At 45.0% G+C, this 22,997-nt stretch overlaps 1 long non-coding RNA gene across 1 annotated transcript in view; it reads right to left on the bottom strand.

The window, feature by feature from the left end:
* Positions 1-6,405: 6,405 nt before the first annotated feature.
* Positions 6,406-22,997, bottom strand: part of LOC142813950 (uncharacterized) — a 195,620-nt gene continuing 179,028 nt past the window's right edge. The window contains exon 3 of the long non-coding RNA XR_012894754.1: positions 6,406-6,511. This is a non-coding gene — a long non-coding RNA (uncharacterized LOC142813950). The remainder of the gene's footprint in view (positions 6,512-22,997) is intronic.

Raw genomic sequence — 22,997 nt, 5'->3', positions numbered from 1 at the left:
CGAAAAAAAACGACGTTGCTCAGTCGTAGAATACCACTCAGTGGTAGAATACCAGATACAATTTACGTGACAGCAATAAGCTTTCGAAATGCTTGTTTGGAAAGGGGAGTAGGTAATTTGGATAAATTTAAAAGTTTTGAGCATTTAAGGTATTGCTGGAATAAACAGTGGTGGGTATCTTGCCTGTTAGAGGTCACTTATACCAGACTGCGCTGTACAGTCCCACAACTAAATTATTACCTTAACAAAGCTCGACTCAAGGCGTCCCCGCTGTGAATTTTTTGCAACGAAATATATAGTGCGGGCTACTTGAGCTAGGCAAGTAAAAATCTTTTATTGCAGAAACTTCAGGAATTCTACTTATGGTGGGAATGTTTTGCAGCGGCGTAATCACAACTGAGTAACGTTTTTAATCTCCTTTTACCTCAAGAACTCTACACAAATACAGACGTGCCTATCACTGCGGTCGCCCAAAGTGCCGCAAGATGTTGACATCATCGTCCAGTAACCCTCCATTCCCTACGGCTCTTTGCGTATGTCGGTGGCCTGCAAGGGAGCTGCTATATCAGAAGGCCCGTTTCCAGAATACTTGCGTCCTCTTGCATTTCAGTAAGTGCGCTAACGCCGTGAGGAACACTCAAACAAGGTTTTATATCTAGATAAGCATTTACTTGGCACGTAGGTAGCACTGCGATGTTTCTGGATGTTTATTTCAGCAATCAATATCGACCTAATATTCCCCTTTACTGTCTCTTTAAGAAATAAAGAAATGGTGACGACACCTCTGTTATTTCTGCTCAAATAAACAGTTTGGTAGCCTGACAAGTGCGATGTGGCAACTACATCTTGTTGCGTACTCATAGGGCTCATCAACAATTACAGAAAATGGACGATAATCTGTCTGCTTAAAAAAAAAAAAAAACGGACGCTATGTTCTTACGCATTTGTCGACAGAATTTCCGATAAAGCAGTGGTATTCTTGGCGAGTTAGTCAAGTGATTATTTTGCCTGCGAATTCGCTTCGTCTACAATAAAAATGCCTGGAAAACTACAGTTTTACCGAAGAGAAAACTTCAGCTTTTAGGTGAAAGTGCATGTACATCTGTGGTGTTAGAAAGTGGCAGCAGACTCGTACCCTCGCACACACTCAGCTTACATTAGCCCCTTGACAATGTTTTCACGCCCTTCTCTCCTTCGACCTTTTATCTAGGGAAGACACACCAGGAATGAAGCGTCTCAGATAAGAGCGATGCAAATACACCAATCGGCGAGCTTCGCATTGCTGATTATTGAAAGATGCAGACAGGGATCTCAGAAACGGGGAGGTGTGCGTGAAGAAAACTGGAGCACAGAATCAACAGAAACGAGCGGTGGTTCGGCACTTTTAGTATAAAAATAACAATAAAAAAGAACAGATTAGGAAAAAAATGCAGTGGTATAGACCACTCAAAGACAATTAAGCATCGCAAGAAGGTGTCAACTTGTAGTTCATTAGATGCAACAACGATGCCGAAAGAAGAGTAAACGGAGAAAGGTGTTCGTTTCAGTAGAATTGCTTTACAAGCACCGACAAGGGCTCTGGTCTTCTTAGCGGTATATTGCTTTTCAGTCAGCGCTTCTCTATCACCTGCTTTCTACGCAATGTGCTCACATAAACTTTTATTTCTGTTCATCACGCAAGAAGTAAATTCAAAGGGTGCGTGCACTACCACTGAGCCCCGCGTACATGCACGAATGAACGAGGTAATTATTTGCGTCTTCGTAGACTGCTTGAAGAATGGTCCTCATGTGAAAGTAGTCTATCTGTGCGCTTGGGTGTAAGTATTCTCCTATTACTGAGAATGTCCGCTATTACTCGAATGTCACATTGCGATTGGCGATTTTAATGCACGTCATCCTCTCTGGGGTAGCACGACAATGAATTATCGCGGAAGGGATTTGTCCAATTCTTATGCAACTATGAACTAAGCGTGCTCAACGACGGATCACCTACATTTATTCGTGGCACGTCCTACAGCAGCTGCCTCGACCTCCGTTTCGTTGCCAGAAGCCTTCTGTCTTCCGCATGTTGGTGCACAGATTTGGGCACTCGCGGCAGTGAGCACCTTCCAACCTATGTTCAGTTCAGGTGGTTTCGCCGCACGCACACACAAGCTACATCCATCAAACCGACTGGACACTGTTCAAGGCATCTGTCAAGTCCGGCTGTGAGCACACGACTGATCCATCCGAGGTAGAGAACATCATTGCTTTTGCACTGCGTCACACAACCAAACAGGTTAACCTGCCGATGCAGAGATCAAGAGTTGACTCCCAATACGAGGCCCTTCGTACAGTCCGTCGCCGTGCAGAACGCCGATACAGAGGAACAAAGTCGCCTTCAAACCTTCCCGCCGGTCGTCGAGCTCAACAACATGTTCTTCGGCATCTTGACAAGATTGACAGGCAGCGTTGGAGAAAATGTTGTAGAGCTCTGGACCCTAGGCAACCTCTATCTAAGATCTGGTGGGTGGTACGAGGTCTGCAGACAACTCCCCAACAACGTCAATCATTTAAAGCTGTTGCTCTACATCAAGGGCGGACAGAAGTTGAGATAGCCAGCGACTACTGTAGCCTCACCGTGGCCACCACTGATGGTCTTGCCACTAATGAGCCTCTTACAACCATAGCGCCTCCATCATCTGACGAATGCCTTGATAGGCGTTTTACAATACATGAGCTTCACGCTGTGATTTCTGCCTCCCGACGCTCATCGGCACCAGGACCGGACGGAATAACGTATGCTGCACTCAACTATCTTGGTACAGAAGCCCGACATATTCTGTTATCTCATTATAACACCTCATGGGAGTCAGGAGAAGTCCCAGCTAATTGGAAATTCAGTCGCATTATTGCATTGCTTAAGCCGGGGAAGTGTCCTTATGCACTTTCCTCCTACAGACCAATCGCCTTAGACAGCTGCGTCGTGAAAGTAATAGAAAGAATGTAACTGTCAAGATTAGAGTGGCTTTTAGAGAGCAACAACTCCTTTCCTGCATTTATGAATGGCGTCAGAAGAGGCCGATCTGCCATTGATGGTGTGGTCGACTTGATCACCAGCGTTGAAGAGGAAAGAAGCCGACGCAGACTAGTGGTGGCGGTCTTCCTAGACATTAAGGGTGCCTACGATAATGTGCTGCATTATGCCATTCTTGACGCACTGGAAGATTTTGACATCGGTAGACGACTGTATGCTTGGATTTTTAGCTACATTAGGGACCGCACCATTTACATGACAACAAATAACGGAAACACCGATCGATGTAAGGTTCATCGTGGTGTTCCCGAAGGAGGAGTTCTCAGCCCGATTCTATTCAATGTCACAATGATCGGCCTAGCAGTAGAACTTCCCAGCACGGTGAAGATCAGTGCATACGCTGACGACATATGCATATGGACATCCGGAACTACTCGTCCGTAATTGCGAGCTCAACCACAGCGTGCAGTGACGATCACATACAAATCTCTACGACGTCAGGGGCTCACTCTTTCAATCGACAAATGCGCACTGCTTGCGTTCACATGCAAGCATATGTCGCAATACCCGATATTAATTAATGGGACAGCGATACCTGCTGTAACGCACCACAAGTTTCTTGGTGTTGTCTTACACAGAGATCTATCGTGGACGAGACATGTCGCAGTACTTAAATCTAAATTGAAGAGCTTTGCTCTCGTTCTTCGCCACGTGGCAGGAGCAAGATGGGGTCCATCAGAATCATCACTACTTCAATCGTATAATGCCCTATTTGTGGGATACATTCGATACAGCATGCCGGTGCTCTCCAATATGAGACCTAGTTGTGTGAAGACGCTAGAGAGTGTTCAATCTCAATGCTTACAAAGATGCTTGGGTCTACCGCGCTGTACTTCAACAAATGGGACAATCGCAGAAGCTCAGACTTGGCCCATCTGCGTATACATGCTCTGCGAGCCACTTAGAGTTCACCTTCGATTGCTGAGCCGACACAGACAGCACCCACTGTCAGTACTACCCGCCACTCACCCAGAGTGCAGTTTCTCAATAGAAATATCGGGGCATGAGAATACTATACCATCAAGGTTTTCCCCGCCCAATATCCTTGCAGTGCCTCTATGGATCCTGCCTAAACCACCTGTTTGTTTTACGATACCTGGAATGACGAAGATGTCGCTCGTTTTTTCTGTTGGCCTCAGACAACTGACCATACATCACATTTATACAACGTACAGTGATTCTCTGCACGTGTACACAGATGGGTCCACCACTCTAAACACCTCCGTCGCAGCCTTTGTCATCCCAGACATGGATATCGCTCGACGATTCAAAGTGGGCCATAAAGCCACATCAACTGCCGCAGAACTTGTAGCTATCCGGGAGGCAGTAAGAGTTATTTCCGGAGAGTGACCTTGTGCCTGGACGATTTTCTGTGATGCCCAACCCGCTTTGCGAACCATTAATTGCATCATGAAGCAAGGTCCGTATTCAGCTTGGCAATAGAAATCACAGAACTTATTCAGGTTGCTTCAACAAATGGCCATCTTATCACTTTCCAGTGGATTCCCGCGCATTGCGGTGTGATGGGAAATGAAGAGGCAGACGCTGAAGCTAAAAATGCCTTAAGCAATGCCCCTGAAGTACGCATTGCGTTTTCACAAGCTGACACGAACGCCCTGCTTCGCTACGTGATACGAAGCTACACACTTCAGCACTGGACCAAACCGGAACGGCGACACCGGCGACTTCAAAAATAGGACCTGGAAATGAGGTTCCGCATGCCCCCTAAATTGAAACGGCAACTCACAAGTATGATCCACCGCATTCGTCTTGGTGTAGCGTACGTCAGACGTTACGCACATATCATCGGTCGCAGTGACACCGGTCATAATTGTGAACACTGTGGTGTGCCAGAAATACTTGAGCACATATTTTGTGTGTGCGAAGCATACGCGCGTGAACGACAAACACTGATTTCTTCTACTGAACGATATCGCAGTAGGTCAATAACTGATAAGACCGTGCTGGGCCCTTGGCCAGAAACCAACAGTGCAATTGTGGTCATAAGAGTGGTTATAACCTTTTCGGAAGCAACTGGACTATATGCGCGGCTATAAAGTTTGTCTCATCTAGAAAGAATACTACATACTCACCTCTCTATCTCACTATCGCCATCCATTATTCTTTCTTTTCCCCTTTCCTCTGCCCCAGTGTAGAGTAGCCGGCTAGAGCAAGCTATGGCTCAGGCCGACCTCTCTGCCTTTTTGTAAATAAACCTCTCTCTCTCTCTCTCTATGCGTCTTCGTATATTTGGAGCGTACAGTTAACTTGTTTATTCAATATTCTGGATACACCTTCATACACAAATTTTCTAAGTGATTTACTGCAAATAGAAGTTAGGTATAAGAAACAACATCTAATTTATGTTTGCCATTTATGTATGACACTACGTTTATGACATGCATTTCGTGTTATTCATGTCATAACCTGCCATCGATATTCATCCGGCTCTTGTTAGGACATCCAAACTTAGTAAAACCAGATCCACGGGATGTGTACGAGAGCACAACGACACCTTTTTTTTTCAATTTTTGCTGCTGCTAACACGTCACGACATGGTTTTCATGACCTACCCACCTGTCACGACTCTCATGTTCACATGTCATGCTATATAAATTCGATTACAAACCAAGTAATTTCAAATTTACACATTGTGTTTAGCCGTGTTGGTGAGACACTCGGCGCCGTAGCGTGGTGCCATAGATACATAACACAACACCGTTAAGAAAATTTCGTGTTTTATAGATTTAATGGGCTATACCGGTCTGGTCTTTCGAGACAGACATATGGATAGACGAACACAAAGATATTACTCGTTGAGCACGCGTAAAAACGCTTGCTAATTGAGAAAAGAAAAATGTGGAAATAAAAAGTCTACGCAGTTTCTCCAATAAAAGTCTCTTTCTAATGCGTAAGCGTAGATATTTATTGTCGAAACATCGTTAGCTAGCGCATTCTTGCGGCACCTTTCCTTGTAGCGCTTGCCAACGTCTATCAGCCCACCCACGTCTCCCCTAAAACGCGTGTTTCACATGAGAGGTTTGCAACGTTATGATTTTCCGGATATGTAAAATTCTCCACGTCGGTGTTACATGTTCTGCAGAGATTTTATTCCCCTTCCACGAAAACAAATCAAACTTTCACATAGAGTGTTCTCCTTTTACATATGGTGCGTACCACGGATCAACAAATCCATATGGTTCAAAGATATTCACATCACACAAACATGGATGGGTGGTCCTGTGGTTAGAACACTTGACTTCAGAGTGCGAAGGCCCTCGATCGAATCTAACACCGGACAGAAAATTTGATTTGTTGTATGCACTTACTGCTTCGTGATGGTGATCGTCTTGGATGCGTGACAAGAGGTCGGAATGGCAGTTTCCTGACTGAGCCGGCACTGCAGGGCCCAGGTGGTCAAAGGGGAGAATAGATCTGAAAACGATTGTTTTGACTGCAAATTATTCTCGTGAAAAGGTACCAGGGAAAATGTTTAGGGCAATGCTTATTATGCCCGGGTTTGTTACATATTTAGAATAAACGGCGACTGGGTTCTTTGTTTAACTTAAGACAAGCAACAAACCACGAAGGAAAGTATATTGAACAAGTGCATTCAACTTCGAGAGGAGCTTATAAACTGAAAACTCAATAGCGTCAGTATAAATACGTAAACGCTAGGAAGTTGCAGTGACAGAAATGAAGATTTGAATGAATTAAGCGCAATCACTTCCGAAAACTATACCTTAAAAACTTTGTGCGTTTTCTTTCGGTGGTGATTTGCAGACTGCTACGTCGTATTTAATATGCCTTATATATAAAAACAAAATGTAAGGGATTTAGGAATAATTTTCTTCACATAATATCAAAATATACAAGCCAGCATTGTCGAAAGCAAAGTAAACTACATCTTGAAATAATGGGTTTATTGAAATATTGTTGCAAGTTTGGCGCTTTCGGTCGAAACAAAAAGCATTGGAAATGCTGGCAAAGGTTATCTGTGTGTCTACTGAACACTGCTTTCAGAGGTGACTGCACTAGCCCTAGCAGAGGCGCATGTTGTGGCGGATTCTACCACGACAGAAACATGTACCCATTCCCAAAGCGCATATCTATATTTCCGTTAAATCCTATTAACAAACATGGTTTAACACATTTCAAGAAATATTCCTTTGTTTTCTATCCAGTGAATATCCCATGGGAGCCTGAGTATCAGTTTATCCCCGTGAATGAGTGCGTTATAGTGCCAATTGTCTGAGGTTCTTTAAGGGCGAAGCTCCTTAGGCCGTGGGTCGTTCCCTCCTCTGTAGTCGTAGGAGTAGTATGTAGCCACCTCTGTTTATTGAGTTGCTCAATAGATGATGTTGTGCGTATATGTACTTGGAGATAATATAACTGGATGGCGCTAGTGGTTTTCACAGCATATCCATGGAGTGAATGATGATGAGTTGGGTGAAGCCTCCGTCCGTCCATTCGTGTGTACTTCCGTGCGTGCGTACCTCCGTTTGGGCGTTTGTCTATCCGTCCGTTCGTCTGGGCGTCTGTCCGTCAATGCTTCCTTCCATCCGTGCTTTTGTCCATTCGTCCATCCGTTCGTGCCTCTGTCTGTCAGTCCATGCTTCCGTCCGTCTGTCTGTCCACCCATCCGTGCTTCTGTTTGTCCGTGTGTTTGTCCATGCTTCCGCCTGTCCGCCCGTCCGTGCGTCCACCCGTGCGTCCATCCATCCGTGCACCCGTCCGTCCATCCACGAGTCTGTCCATCTGTCCGTCCATCCGTGCGTCCGTGCTTCTGTCCATTGATTCCTGCGTCCGTCCGTCCATGCGTCCGTCCATGTGTCCGTCAGACCATCCTTGAGTACGTGGGTGCGTACGGATGGATAGACGCTTCTCCCGCCTCTTCATCATTCACTCCGTGAATATGCTGTGATTTTTTTACCCAAACCGGGTCTAGGGACCAGTCACTCTAACCCGTGATGAAACCAGAAGAGGGAATATCAACATCAAATTACGCCATGTTACAGGTCCAGGAGACAAGGTTTGTGTTTCCCTAACAATACTTGCTTACTTCTAATCAGCGCTCGGTCTTGCACCAGCTCTAGTCTAAAACATTTATATCCAGCTAACTCGCACATCAGTTTTACCCGTTCTTGCACCACCTGTTGCACCGCCTGTTGGGCGTCCCCGATGGATCTATTCAATTGCTTGAGAAGCTGCCCCAAGCAGTAGAACCCACTCCAAATTTTTGCCTTTCCTTGTCGAAAGCCGCTCGTTGTGCCTTTTGTTCAGATTATCAGCTGTGGCTGGTGGACCGAGCCTGCTTAAACATGTCAGCTAGCAGGCTGTCAGACGTGTAGGGGGTGATCATATTTACTTAGATTGCTTTAAATAAAGCTACACACATGCATGTATCTAAACATTTATCACTCTGCAGCAGGTGTGGTGGATCCTGGGCAACCGGCTTCATAGCGCTGCACTTGCCTAACCTCAGTCACCTCCACCACAAAGATGTGAAGTAACGCTTGCTTCTCAGCCGTACTGCCCGTAAGTAGGATAATATTGTGAGCTCGGAAAAAATAGAGGTAGTTGTATTTTTGGTGCGCCCCCTCCTAACAGTTCAAATTGAACGCTCAACAAGACTCCGATATTCCTATCTTCAATCCCTACATGTACATCATCACGGAAAGAAGCGTAATTGGCGAGCTCTGCCCGAGTCCCTTGGATACATGAACCTGAGAGCGGTCATGCTCCCCCACTCGACAACTGCGGGTGCATGACTAGAGACAGCCTGCAGTAGGCTGCGTCACTTCTTCGGCATATCGGGCAACCGCAAGGGCTGCCATAGTTTGGCGCCCCCAGGCCTATCGTAGGCCCTTGATATATAAAAGAAAGTAAACAAAACAGCACGTTCCTCCTATACTGCACTTCCTGTCACCAATATGGCAAAAAATAAGTAAGCCTCCAGGCAGTACACGGGCCTGAACACATGTTAACGCGATAGCGTTAACATGTGTTTCGCTTGTTTCGCGAAAATTGCGGCGTCGGCATCGTTTGTTGTGAGCAAACAATCATCATCTTATGCCTGAGCGAAAATCAATAACGATGTAAAGAAATAAATTTAATGGTGAGAATAAAGACCGAACCTGGGTCTCTTTCGATCCAGGTGGACTTTGAATTCGAGTCGTTTGCGTAGCAAGCAGATGTTCTACCACACGTCCACGCGTCTGCCTGTCAATGTAGCGAAAATAACTTTCTCTGCTTGAAAATGCAGTGAAAGTAGCTTTTACGCTTTAAAAGCACACGCGTCCTGTTATATGCTTGACAATGTAACATCAAATATTGCACTAATAATGCGTAGTACAAGCGCCCATTGCCAGCCGGCGTCAAAAAATGTGGTTATCAAAATGGCTTCGTGGTTTAGAGCCAGTCACCCACTACGAAAGGCACACATGCTACTGCAACTATTCTCTTAAGGCACCATAGGGGGTGCATAGCAAGTTCGAAAAGGTTTCATGCAGTAACTGTTTGAACTACTCATTAGGAAGAGAAAATCGCATCGCGTTCAGCTCTTAAAGGTGAAGATTTAGGGTCCCCTAATTTTGAAGATCCCTTAGAACTTGTTCCTCCACCCTTCTCTGCAGACTCGACGAATAGCCTGGCAGTGTTGATGTCATGGTGATGGGTACGTAGGAATCTGGAAACACTTTATAAGCCCTTTATTCCCAGAACAACTGGACATGCATCCGTTTCAGGCACTGTATTTTTGCGCAGCAGTAAGTACAGATACGACCCCCTCAGTGTGCTTTTTGGATCGTTTTATTAGGACAGAGGGGATTCCACCTTGGCTCGCTTCCGAGCTGCCCGTCAGGTGACCGATAGCTGTCTGTCAGGGGACCTATTCAGACCACGCTCTATGATGCTACCTCAAGGAGGTGGTGTAGGTTCTCCCGTACCCTTACTAGTGACCCACCCCGATTGCATTAGTGAGGACATCAGCCTTTGTACTAGATGAAGGAACTCCTCGTCCTCGAACACTTTCTCAGACTACAGGTTCTATCACCATAGTCCGGGTCGGAATCACACAGACCGACCTACGCAACATATTGTTCCTGTCGACGAGTGGTTATTCTTGTTTTCTGTTTGTGAACCTCCTTTCAGACAGCGCGGTGCTTGCCAGACGCACAAGTGCAGTATACACGACGTAACTTGACCACAGCCAGAATTCAACTCGCACTTGCCGTTTCGGATGTGATCGCTGTCTCCACAACAGCGCTATACGGGTGTGTTTAGTCATATCGGCAAGGCCCAAGAGACGCAAAGTTCAGAGCCAAGGAATCGGGCAGTCATCACCATAATGGGTGTGTGCACGAAGGGGGAAGCGGGGGTGGGGCTGGCTGCCTCCCTAATAACATAACAGGGGGCGGAAAGTCAGCCTCTTACATTAACATAACAGAGAGGGGGGCGTTGCGACTCAGGGGAGGGGGCTAATAAGGAGGGGGGCGCTGTGACCTACCTCCCCCCCCCCCCCTGATGGGGAACCCTTCGAACGCTTATGATCACCGTTGTAGTTATTTCAGCACATCTCTCTTATTGGTTTCAAATTACCGGCCGATATCCCTCACTAGCATTTCATGTAAGCTACTAGAGCACATCATCCTCAAACACATAACTGTTTTTCTCGAGAAAATAAAATTTTTGTCTCCTAATCAACACGGATTTCGTAGTGGCCTGTCCACTGTTACGCAGCTAACGGAGGTAGTTCATGATCTAGCTTCTACCATAAATAATCGTGGCCAAACAGACATAATTTTACTTGATTTCTCTAAGGCTTTCGATTGCGTATGTCACAGAAAGTTAGTAATTAAACTGAAAAGTGCGATAGGAGAGGGGTTATTGTTTTCTTGGATAGAAAATTTCCTAACAAATCGCTCACAGTTCGTGCAGTATGAAGGTCATATATCAAACATAGTCCCCGTAACTTCTGGGGTCCCTCAAGGTTCCGTCTTGGGACCACTATTATTTTTAATTTTCATAAATGACCTCACGTCAAACATTAACTGTAATATCAAACTGTTTGCAGATGACTGCATTATTTATAAGGAGGTAACCAGCTATACAGACCACATTAATCTCTATGAATGTCTAACCAAGCTAGCAGATTGGTGCGCTAAGTGGCAAATGTCCATCAATGTGAAAAAAATCCGCAGCTATGACGGTAACACGTAAGCAGAATCCATCGCAATTCATCTACACCATTCATGGTTCACCACTGACTAATGTTGTGCAGCATAAGTTCTTAGGCATTACATTAACGTCTGACCTGAGATGGGATACACACATAGCTAACGTCACTGCGGTCGCACTGCGTAAACTTTTCTACCTAAAAAGGCGACTTAGAATTGCACCAGCGCCCGCAAAACTCTTGGCTTATACCATGCTCGAAAGACCAGTATTAGAATATGCCAACGTAGTTTGGTTTTCTTATACGCTAAGTGGTATTAGTAAATTAGAGGCAGTACAACGCAAAGCCATACGGTTTGTACACAACAAGTTCAAACGTACAGATTCTCCCACTAACCTTCTGGCTTCTTCTGGCATTGAAAAACTAGCTACTAGGGCAAAAGAGGCACGCCTGAGGTTCTTGTACCAGTTGTTACATGGCCACTACAAGGTAGATGTGTCTAAGTACGTCACATTTTCACAGTCACGCCCTACTCGTCATAAGCACAAATACAGTCTGCAAGAATATTCCTCAAACAGTGACGTCTTTGGAAAATCGTTTTTCCCACTAACAATAAGCGAATGGAATAAACTGGATGCAAATGCTACTAACGCCGACACACTATCCACATTCACCGCAGTGTTAGAAACCATGCGTAATCTACAGTAGTGCTTCAATGCTTCGCTCAAATACCTGGCTTGGTATGCGCAAGTCAGCAGTTTCCTGAGTTTCCTGCTAGAAAACTGCGCATATTGTTGATTCGGTCACCGTCATTTGTCCTGCTCTCTGATATCATGTGAACCGAAAAATGTGGTGCGTTTCTAATTGATTTTTCTCGTTTCATTCTCTTTTTTTCCTCGCGCAAATAAAATGTGGAATGGTTTGCCGGATGCGCTTGCTGGTGATGATGGTTGTGCCGATAATAAAGATGCGCTACATATCTACATATTCTTATAACATTGTATAACACATTTTGGTGCGATTATCTTCCTGTTTTTAATTATGCGGATAATTCATTATTCCTTGTATCTTTTTTTCCCCCAATAATGTAAGGAATCCCGTATGTTAGTTGGAATGTTATTGTTTGTTCTTCATGAATGTATACTACCTGCAATGTGCCCTCTGTAATGACTCCAACATTGGAGTCGACAGTATTGCAAATAAATAAATAAAAAATAAATAAAAAAATTTAGGCGTAAATATATACTGTATATAGCACCAAAGCTTTTTCTTTTTTCTCTTGACCGAGTAACAACCCCACAAGACATTCAGTCATGAAAATAAAGTAATTGTATACCGGAAGCTTGTCGACATGTTCCTTCCTCAGTTTCATGTTCAATATTGCGTGTATTATGACACACGTTCATTGAGCCACGACTCCCGCAAACTGTCATACCCCATACGTCATGTCTGTGATTTAGCACGTCATACGGCTCTGGCGGCACGTTCGCACCTCTTTTACCCTCGCCCTCATACACGGAGCGAGTAGTTCTTACCAACTGCGAACAGTCGTTTATTGTTTTCACTTCAGTTGCATATTTTTAAGTCACTCAAGCTGTCGGTCTTGCTCACCATCAGTTGCTCTACCACAACAAAATGAACGTTCTTTGCTGTGTTGCTTAACTAACGACGAAACTACAGTAGAGTGCAAGGGAAACAAAGGATTGATTGATTGATATGTGGGGTTTAACGTCCCAAAACCACTATATGATTATGAGAGACGCCGTAGTGGAGGGCTCCGGAAATTTAGACCACCTGGGGTTCTTTAACGTGCACCCAAATCTGAGCACACGGGCCTACAACAGGGAAACAAAGGAGCATGGCTCCGTAGCAACAGAGCTGGGTGTGAACGTTTTGTTTTGCAGCTCCTGTCAGCCATACCTTTAGATTGCGCGTCAGCGTGGCACCCAGGATTACACCTGGGGATTACCGCCGGCACTGGCGACAGAAAAGCTGCGTCGGCTGATGCGCGTAAGGAGAAGTAATCATACTGCAGCCATGCCGTCTGTGCAACAACAGCTCCTAGGAACATTTTTGTTTTTTTTTAGGCTGAAGTGGAGGTAAGAGTTTGGTTAGAATAATTTTACACGCAGACTTAGCCCAATAATTCACATCTCATGCGCTGTCACCGTAGGACGGTGACCAAATGCGTAGTATAGAGAGACGTCAGATTCAAGTGCATAAAGGCATGAATATTCTTTGAAGTCTGAAGCTTGAATTTTAAGGATGAGTGCGACTTTGTACAGCTTCGTACGAAATATATATACAAGTGATACGGGTGTTCGCCTGCTTTATTGCATTAATGTATTCTTTATTAAACTTTCCTCGTTGATTTCGTTACTGCGATGGTGTAAAGTATGAGCCCCGACGCCAAGTTTTTTTCTGAAGTATTCATTGTATTTTATGCCCTTATCCTTTTAGCCGTTGTAGATTGGCTGTACCTGGAAGTTAAAATCAGTATTGATTAGTCCCAGCCAATATATTTGGTTTTCACACAGAAAGAGGCTCTAATGTCAGAACAGTTGATTTTAGTGCCATAGTTATCAGCCGCTGCCACCGTAGTGCGCAACTGTTATCGCGCGACACAAGAAAAAGAAAATATCCAGGATTGTTCGAGATAACACCCAGGCCTTCTGCGTGGCGGGGCAGTATTCGACCACAGATCAACGCCGGTGATTGAAAGTTCTTTAAAAAGACTCTATAAAGGTGTCATGACGGGAAATTATTCACCCTGATGAACGTAATAGAGCATGGTATACGAGTAAAATAACAAGCAGCTGTTACACAACGCCAACTACGTAACGAACGGTTTCTTTAAAGCTTCCCATACATTACAAAGAGTACAGCCATGTTTATTCATCTTTATTGCCCACACCATCAACATAGTGCAAGTAATACTTCACAGATATGCAGCGGGCACCTCGTTGTATTGCCGAATCACGAATACCAGGCCCAGAGGCCATGCTCTTTTCAAAATGATGGTTTGTTGTCTGTGGGCAGGAAAGTTTACAATGGGTCTTAGAAAAAACTATCTTCCAACCTTCGCTGTGACTCTGGTGAGTGTTCTGTGTAGTTCCCTTCCCCTCCCTCCTTTTTTAATGGTGAAGGAGGCTGACCTTATGTTCAGTGCCATTAATTGACTTGATTGTTGAGCACTCATTGTGCCCAATACAGCTTTATGTTAATAACACTCTTTGTGTTTGTGTTCAAACAAGAGAAGGGGGACTCAGAACATCCTCAGTGCAAGTGACGCTTAAGCTGACGTTTCAAATCGGCGCGCAGTGCGCAACGCGTGATTAATGCACTAATACAAATCAATATGGTAACCGATATGACTGCAGAAATGGGACCCAGTAATGAAGTTCCGTACGTCTTGCAAACTAAACCGAAGAGTTGCATACATAATTGACGGGATTCGTCTGAGTGTGGTTTCCACAAGACGTTAAACCCACTTGATTGGCCGCTGTGACACAGCTCCCGTTTGGGGTCATTGTACACTGTACGAAATATATGTTCATGCGTTGCAGTTGCCTCGAATGCATGAAAATATATTTCGCCTGTCCAGCATATGCATGAGAACGTCGAAAACTAATCTCGACAACTGCACGATTTCGCAGCAGATCATTGAGCGACGAGATTGGGTTAGGTGCAGTCACGACTTTTTTACAAGCCACTTGACAGAATGCACGTTTTTAGATTTGTACCAGAGTAGCGGGTATGTATTCTGATCTCCCGAACTTAACATGTTCATTTATTGCTTTTTAGCTTCCCGGTCCCACTTTCCCAGCATAGAGTAGCTGGTAAAATCAAACTATTGCTCTGGCTGACCTCAGTTCTTTTATAAATAAACTTTTTCTCTCTCAAAACATGCATAAAGCGCTTGTGTCTTCGTTATCGCCGTCCTTGTCTTCGTTCGCGTACCGGTTTAAATATGTCACTTTACATAATATCTCGCACTCAGGCTGTGGCTTAAGCAATGTGACTTAGATAATTTTATTAAAAAAAGAAAAAAATACATTGTAAGTCTTACACATTGAATCCTCATATACTAACATGAGCTCCGGATTATGAAATACATTTACACAACGCTCCACTGAAACATGTCGCATATGAACTCCCATCAGAGAGCATAATGAAAAATAGCAGAGCTTTAATGTTGAACTCGAATTTTACGTATAAGCACAAAACCATGTTTCTTATTTGTTTCATGCATTTCGCTCTTCGCTCGTGGCGCACACCTCCCTTTCCAGAAAAGAGGCTGCAAGTTTTCTAGTTCTCATCTCTACAGTGGGCAGTGGCAGTTTCATGCGGCCATACATCGTGGAAACAGGAAGCACTCAAAAGGAAAAAAAAAAAAACAACAGTGCAGTGCAACACATCTCACTCACGGGACGAAAATAAAGACAACACAGTCATGGAGGCGTGGGTACATGGAGAAATGTAGTAAAACCACACAGCGAGGTGGAAGGGAGGTACGTATGACGAAGTACAATAAAAGTCCAAATCATAGTGAGCGAACATACGTCCGTATGCCATGTTAGTAGAAGAGGCAATTTCCACGACAAAAGGAGGAAGGGGGCTGAAGAGGTGGAAGGAGGTGGTGTGTAGGGCTATGTGTGATGCCAACAGCGGTGAAAGACGGTGCATTCGTGCCTGTAGCCAATCACTTTTCATTTCCTGCTTCCTCGATGAGATGGCTCTCGTGCCAATAGGGAGCCATTCTTTGCAGTCTGGCGTATTTTTTTTCCACCAATGTATTCTTTCCCGTACTTCGTCCGCTAGCATAAAGGCTGCCATTGAGCTCCACACGTCACAGCATTCGATGGCGACACAGTTTTAGCCAAAGCCAATAGAAGCCTCGTGGAGGAGCGGAGAATGTCCCGTCGAGAATTGACGTGGATATCGTTTTCGCCTAGGCACGATTGGCAGCTACACGAACACAAGAGAAAAGACACTTAATAGCGCACCAACAGCGTGCCCTACGTCATATGCCTTCGCAATGTGTTTCTATGTGTGGGGCCATACTACTGTGACTTTCGTTATTTTATGACATTTACTAGGGTAGGAAAAAATAGACAAGAAGGAAGGTTCATAAACGCACTGAACACAAAGTAGTGGTGTCATTATCTCAGTTCATGCCATTCGTAACCATAACCCTAATCTAATGGCAAAATAACTCTTACATAGGTAATTCCAATTGGGTTCACTCAATCATTTAGCTTATCAAAGGTCGTGTGCAGTTCACAAGGCCAGGACCAATGAAATGAAAGTACAGCTCCCCAAATGAAAAAAAAAGAGCATAAGTAATCATATAATGCAAACAACTTTCTGTCGAGTAAGGCTGTTTGAAAATAGATGCACAATATGGAGTCGGATTGTATTAGTAGATCGAATGACAGTGTGACAAAACAATCATGGTGTGTAATTGACATTGACAGTGTCTTCATCGATAATTGCTTAAATAAGCAAACGAGAAAACATCATTGTTTCGCTGCAAGTGCGAAGCAACGAAACACATAGCAACAAACGGTAGTCTTTTACAAAAGAAGGGCAGCACCTAACTCTTTTGGATCCGGCCTTGCATAGCCTTACCGTTTATGCCTGGATTTAGGTGAATTAACCTTGCAAAGCCCAATGTGCAACGCAGCTGAGGGAAGCGTAAGCAATGAAATGATAAACAATGGAAGGCTATGGGTGACCACGGGCATGGTCTAGCACTGAAGAAACCTGCACTTCGTTTGACCACCTGCATGCATCTGACCTCATATTCGCCTTCCTTACCACCTGCATGCATCTGACCTCATATTCGCCTTCCTTCCCCACTCGCTTCCGCTATGCTACGCTATATTCTTTCTCCTCCTCATCCTCCCTTGCTTCTAATACCCCCTGCTTCTTTCACCTCCGTCCGTACGTCCATCCATCCGTCCGTCCATCCATTCATCCATCCGCCTATGTCTGGATGCTCTTATGATCACACCTTTAGCTTGGGATACACCAAAATTAGTATGAGAGGGTAACATGGTTTGTCGAATACGACCCGCTGGTGGTGAAATGAATAATGTCGCAATCTCATTGCGTACGTCGTCAAACACGTTCCCAAAAATACATACCGGGGCCGGGCATGAGTCACTTGTATGTGGGTATGTGCCACAGGTGTTAGACATTTTATATCTACTCAGTAACTGCGAGAACACACATAGGTAACCTTAACGCTCGAGCATTAAGAAAAAGCTTCCATAGGCAGCATTGACCAGGCAAATGCAAACAATAAATGTGATTGTCCCAGAAGAAAGCATCCTGCGTGGAAATGAATTATGCCACAAAGGCACGCGACACCTCGGATATACTTTTGAAGAGGACCCCAACATTCGTGTAACTTCAATTGTGGTTGCAGTACTGGTAATACAGTTTTATAAACACTAGACAGCAATTGAAAGTCGGCCGATTTCACGAGCCACGCACGTGTAACCTCGCTTTCTTAATCGCTTTCTTCACCACCTCGAATGGAGATCGCGTGCATGCAGGTCTGGCACTTGTATGCTGCTGCCTCCACTTGTAACGGGGCTGTCGATGTTTCGCTTGATTCACGACGCCTGCATTGCACAGAGGGGTGTACGCAGCGCTCGAGCGCTGGTAGGTGCTGTGGTGATATGTCAGGAATGCTACATTGCTACAACTCTTGATAGCCAAAATATTAAAGACAGTTGGCGTTGGCCGCAACAAGAAGCTGCGTTCAGGATTCGCATCAAGGAGCATCGCAAGCATCTGTGAACCTTTTATAACGAGCGTTGATTGGTTGATCAATTGAATGATTGATTGATTTGCGATATTGATTGATTTGAATGACTGATTGATTTGAGATGATTCATTTGCGAATGATTGATTGATTTGCGATATCACTGTTTCATTTACGACATCGCTCATAGGGCCACGTGGCGACGACGGTTCTGAACTTTGGCGGCATCAGTTTCACTCTAAAGTATAAAGAGCCGTTCTCCACAACTTCTGGTCACTTAGCGCTCATCTCTTATGCTCGTAAACTTTTTTAACTCCGTAGCGCTTCCCGTTTATATGGCCTTATTGGCATATTTTTCCAACAAAAACGATATTCCTGCAACTAACGCTGTTCTATCGCAGCCCTGCGGTGTTCTATATCGTTTCCGCAAAAAGTCTAGACTCGAGCCCCATAAGTACAAGACAACTCGGCAGTTTGAAAGAAAAAACAACAACTGCGCTTCGTTTCTTTCAAACTTACGTGCTAATGTCGGAGTGTAATACCGGAGATGACGAAGTGATAACCGCAGCGCTCCTCGTTACCCGGTTGGGCAAAGTAGAAAAACATACCGAACGCAATTTCGTTGGTGGTTTTCGACAGCCATTCAAAACTTCTTTCTTTCTTTCTTTCTTTCTTTCTTTCTTTCTTTCTTTCTTTCTTTCTTTCTTTCTTTCTTTCTTTCTTTCTTTCTTTCTTTCTTTCTTTCTTTCTTTCTTTATTTCTTTCTTTCTTTCTTTATTTATTTATTTTCCATTTCTCCCTTTCTTTTTTTTTCTTTTTTTCTTTCTTTACACCTTAGAACGATAGAGCTTTAAGCAAAAGCAAAACTGAGTTGATATCTGCTCTAATCGTTCGGAAGGAAACTGCCACCGTAATCAGCCTTATAACAACATGTATTAAAGATAGTGACTCGTTGAAATAAATGAGCGTGACATAAAAACAAGACCTATAGGCCATCGATGAAAATGCTCACATCTCTACGCAGATGAATAAATAACAATCTGAACTTGATAGTAGTATCCACTCTTCAATTACTTCACAATAATGATTAGACTGCAGGATATTAGCTTCCGATACTTCTAGCAAACGCTAGTTGCAAGTAACACTTAAAATTTGAAGGAGGCCCAATAGCCGTAATATTAGGGGCGAAGCTCCTTAAAGCGGCACCCGTTCGTCTCTCTTACTCGTAGTCGTAGTCGTAGTGTATAACCAGTGTTACATTTTGACCTGCAAGGTGGTGCCGGTGGGCATTTCTCCTGTGCTTTGTTGAAAAATAAAAATTTCGAAGCGTGCGCGTTACCTAAAAAGCCAAATGCTCCTGTGTCTCATTCCTCATTAGCAGCCATTGGCATGTACATTGAGCACTATCTGACAAGAAAGGGTTGCTACGTTATACTCGCTGGGTGTAACCTCCTTAGTTTTAGAAAGGTCTAGCGAGCGTTGAGCCGCAGTGCCATGAATACAATAAACTAGTATATACCATGAATGATCTCGAGGTGGTTAAAGGTGGGAAGTAGATACGAAGGGAAAGCCGTAAGAAAGTGTGCGTGTGCCACCTCTCGTCTAGCCCATGAAATGTCCGCTGGATGGCGGTGCTTCCATATGGGGAATATATTGTTACGTGATTTCGGCTGACTGAAACAGGGCATAGTGGGACATACCCAAGAAAGGTGCCTCAGACTGAGAGTGAAGAAGTGGACGTCGTCGGTGAGCTGCGTTGCGGCTGTAGACTGAATACTGTTATTTTCCACGTACCATTTTGGTGGAGGTGCTGGGTACTCTTCTGACAACGGAGCTACGCAGTGGACGCCTCCTTAAGTCTGCTGGCATGGCTCCGGGTGAGGATACCACTTTGCCACCTACCTCAGCAACGACACGAGGTAAAAAAAAATTGACCTCGTGGCCTGTTTCTGTCACATGGTGAAGAAGCTTTACAACCTCGTATGTTAGCTGTTCGTGGCAACCTTGTCGAAGGAGTGGCTGCATGCTCTGTAAGGCCGGTTTGGTGTCAAATAACACAGCACATTTACTCGGTGTATGGGATTTGATGTACTCTAGGGAGCCACGCAAAGCCGCAAGTTCTGCCACCGTAGACGTAGTTACATGTGACAGTTTGATTCGTAGAGTGATTCCTCTAGCTGGAATCACCACCGCACCACGAGAACCAGACGCTATGGTTGAACCATCGGTGTATATGTGCACGTGGTTGTTGTAAATTTCGTGCAGATGGCTCAAGCTCAATTTTTTTAGGGCTGATGAAGGCAAATTTGATTTTTTCTGTATTCCTGGAATTGAAACACGTACTTGCGGAAGTGTCAGGCACCACGGAGGATACACCAGTTTCTCAGCAGGCGTAAAACCTGACGTATACGACGCACGATGAGCACAGACAATTGCACTAAATTTCGTGCGCGGCCTCTCAGTAGCGAGGGTAGCCAAGTGGTGGGAAGCATTCCTAGCATGTGGCCTGAGGTACGTACGCATCGTTTCAATGGTGATGTGCGTCATGATCGAGTAGTCCTTTGCAATGGCAATTGTTTCAACTGTCGATGCGCAGCGGGGTAAACCAAGGCATATCCTAAGCGCTTGGTCTTGAATATTTTGGATTGTGCGCAGGTTAGTTTTGCACGTGTTCGATATAACAGGTAGGCTATACCGCAGGAATCCATTAAATAATACCTTGTACAGCTGTAACATAGACTGGACAGACATTCCCCAACTTTTCCCAGCTAGAAACCTGAATAAGTGTCAAATGGCAGTCAGCCGCTTTTCCACGTAGTTTACGTGGGGTGTCCAAGACAGGTTTCGGTCGATTACGACTTTCGAGAACCTGTGACTCCGGCTGCATGACACCAACTGCCCGTTAATAGATATGCCGTAAGCGGACATTGGTTTTCTGGTGAAAGCCACGACTGCACACTTCTCACTTGCGATTTCAAGCCCTTGTTTGCGTAAGTGGTACGATGTCACTGATGCTGCCTTCTGAAGTCGAGCGCAAAGTTGAAGTCGAGTCACACTTGATGTCCACACACAGATGTCATCAGCGTAAATGGAAAGTCGTACACTGCTTGGTTGCTTGCCAACTAGTTCAATGAGTGTTAGGTTGAACCGCATCGGGCTTAGCACTCCACCTTGCGGGACTCCTCGGCTGCAGTAATACTCGGGTGTCGGGCCATTCTCTGTCTGCACGTGAAATGATCTATTCCGTAGGTAGCTCTGAACCCACGTATATATCCTGCCACCGAGTCCCACTCCTTCTAGTGCGCTGAGAATGGCTTCGTGGGTGACATTGTCGTATGCCCCTTTAACGTTAAGAAACAGAGCAGCAGATAACCGTTTGCAGGCCTTCTGGTGTTCTACATATGACACCAAGTCAACTACATTGTCAATTGACGAGCGGCCTCGTCGGAACCCGGAGATGGCATCTGGATATATTTCGTAGAACTCTAAGTACCATTCCAGACGCGTTAAAATCATCCTTTCCATAACTTTTCCCACACAGCTCGCGAGGGCAATCGGGCCGTAAGAGGAAATGTCCAAGGGTGACTTGCCGGCTTTGAGAAGTGGAATCAGGCGACTTGACTTCCATTCCTGTGGAACCATGTCAGTTTGCCAGGAGTCGTTGTACAGCTGCAAGAGTGCCTGCCGAGATTGATCTCCTAGGTGACACAGAGCGTGGTAAGTGATGCCGTCAGGTCCTGGCGCTGAAGAACGTCTACACAAAGCAAGCGCAGCCTTTAGTTCGTCCATTGAAAACGAAATCTTCATTCGGGGATCACGTGAGGATACAGAAAAGTCGGGCGTCTTTGTCCCAGTTGAATTTGAGCCGCAGGCAATCCTTCGACAGAAAGAATCTACGACGTCAATCTCTTCGCAGCGTAAGTGAAGTGCCAGAGATTTTAATGGGTAGCGCTGAGTAATGGTTGTACGAAGACCCCGGACAGTTCTCCAGATTAGTGACAGAGGCTTTTTGGGATCCAAAGACTCGCAAAAAGATACCCATCGTTGCTTGTCCAACTTGTCCATGTGACGCTGTATTTTCTTTTGTGCGCGTCTGGCCACTCTCCGATCATCAAGTGACCTCGTGCGTCTATAACGTCGTTCTGCACGACGGCGAATCGCTCGGAGTTTCTCGAGATCAATGTCCATATAATGCGAGATGAGCTCACCGGAAGCGAACGCGTCGTTGACTGTAGGGCACTCTTTATTGCGTCCTCTAGATTGAAAGGTGAGGCGCCAACATAGTCTTCCATGATTAACTTGTATTTTTGCCAATTGGTGCACTGGACGGCTCTCGAGGACTTGAGACTTGGAAAGCCGTCAATCTTCAGGTATGTTGGGATGTGGTCACTACCCCTTGTTTCCAAATCCAAAAACCAGTGCACTCTGCGTGTGAACGAGCGTGAGACGAAAGTGAGGTCCAGGCAACTGCTTTAGGCCGATCCGCGCAGATATCTAGGGCTGCCGTCATTCACGAGGATAAATTCACATTCAGAAGCGAAAGACACTAACTGTCTACCTCTATTGTTGACCCTGGAGCTCCCCCATAAGTAGTGGTGGGCATTGAAGTCGCCAGTTATCACCCATGGCTGGAAAGTTGAATTCAAAATCCGCGCAAGCGCTCACGGTCTAGACGACTTGATGGATGTAAGTAGGCTCCGATGATAGTGAATGTGGTCTTCTTGTTTTTTACTGTTAGACAAACGTACTGGTTTTCTTCGTGAGGGGGTACAGGGTGATGAACATAAGTTAATTTGTGCCGTATGAACACAACGACCTTGCTGCGCTCTCCTTGGGTAGAAGACATAAAGCACTCGTATCCAGACAGTCTCATCTGAGCGGAAAGGTTTGGTTCACAAATCACAATTATGGAGAACTGGTTCGTGAATAGATATTGCCGGAACTCGGACATACGCGCCCTGAGTCCTCTG

The sequence above is a fragment of the Rhipicephalus microplus genome, chromosome 4, assembly GCF_043290135.1.
Source record: "Rhipicephalus microplus isolate Deutch F79 chromosome 4, USDA_Rmic, whole genome shotgun sequence".
NCBI lineage: Eukaryota > Metazoa > Arthropoda > Arachnida > Ixodida > Ixodidae > Rhipicephalus > Rhipicephalus microplus.
This window is presented reverse-complemented; position numbering and strand designations above follow the sequence as displayed.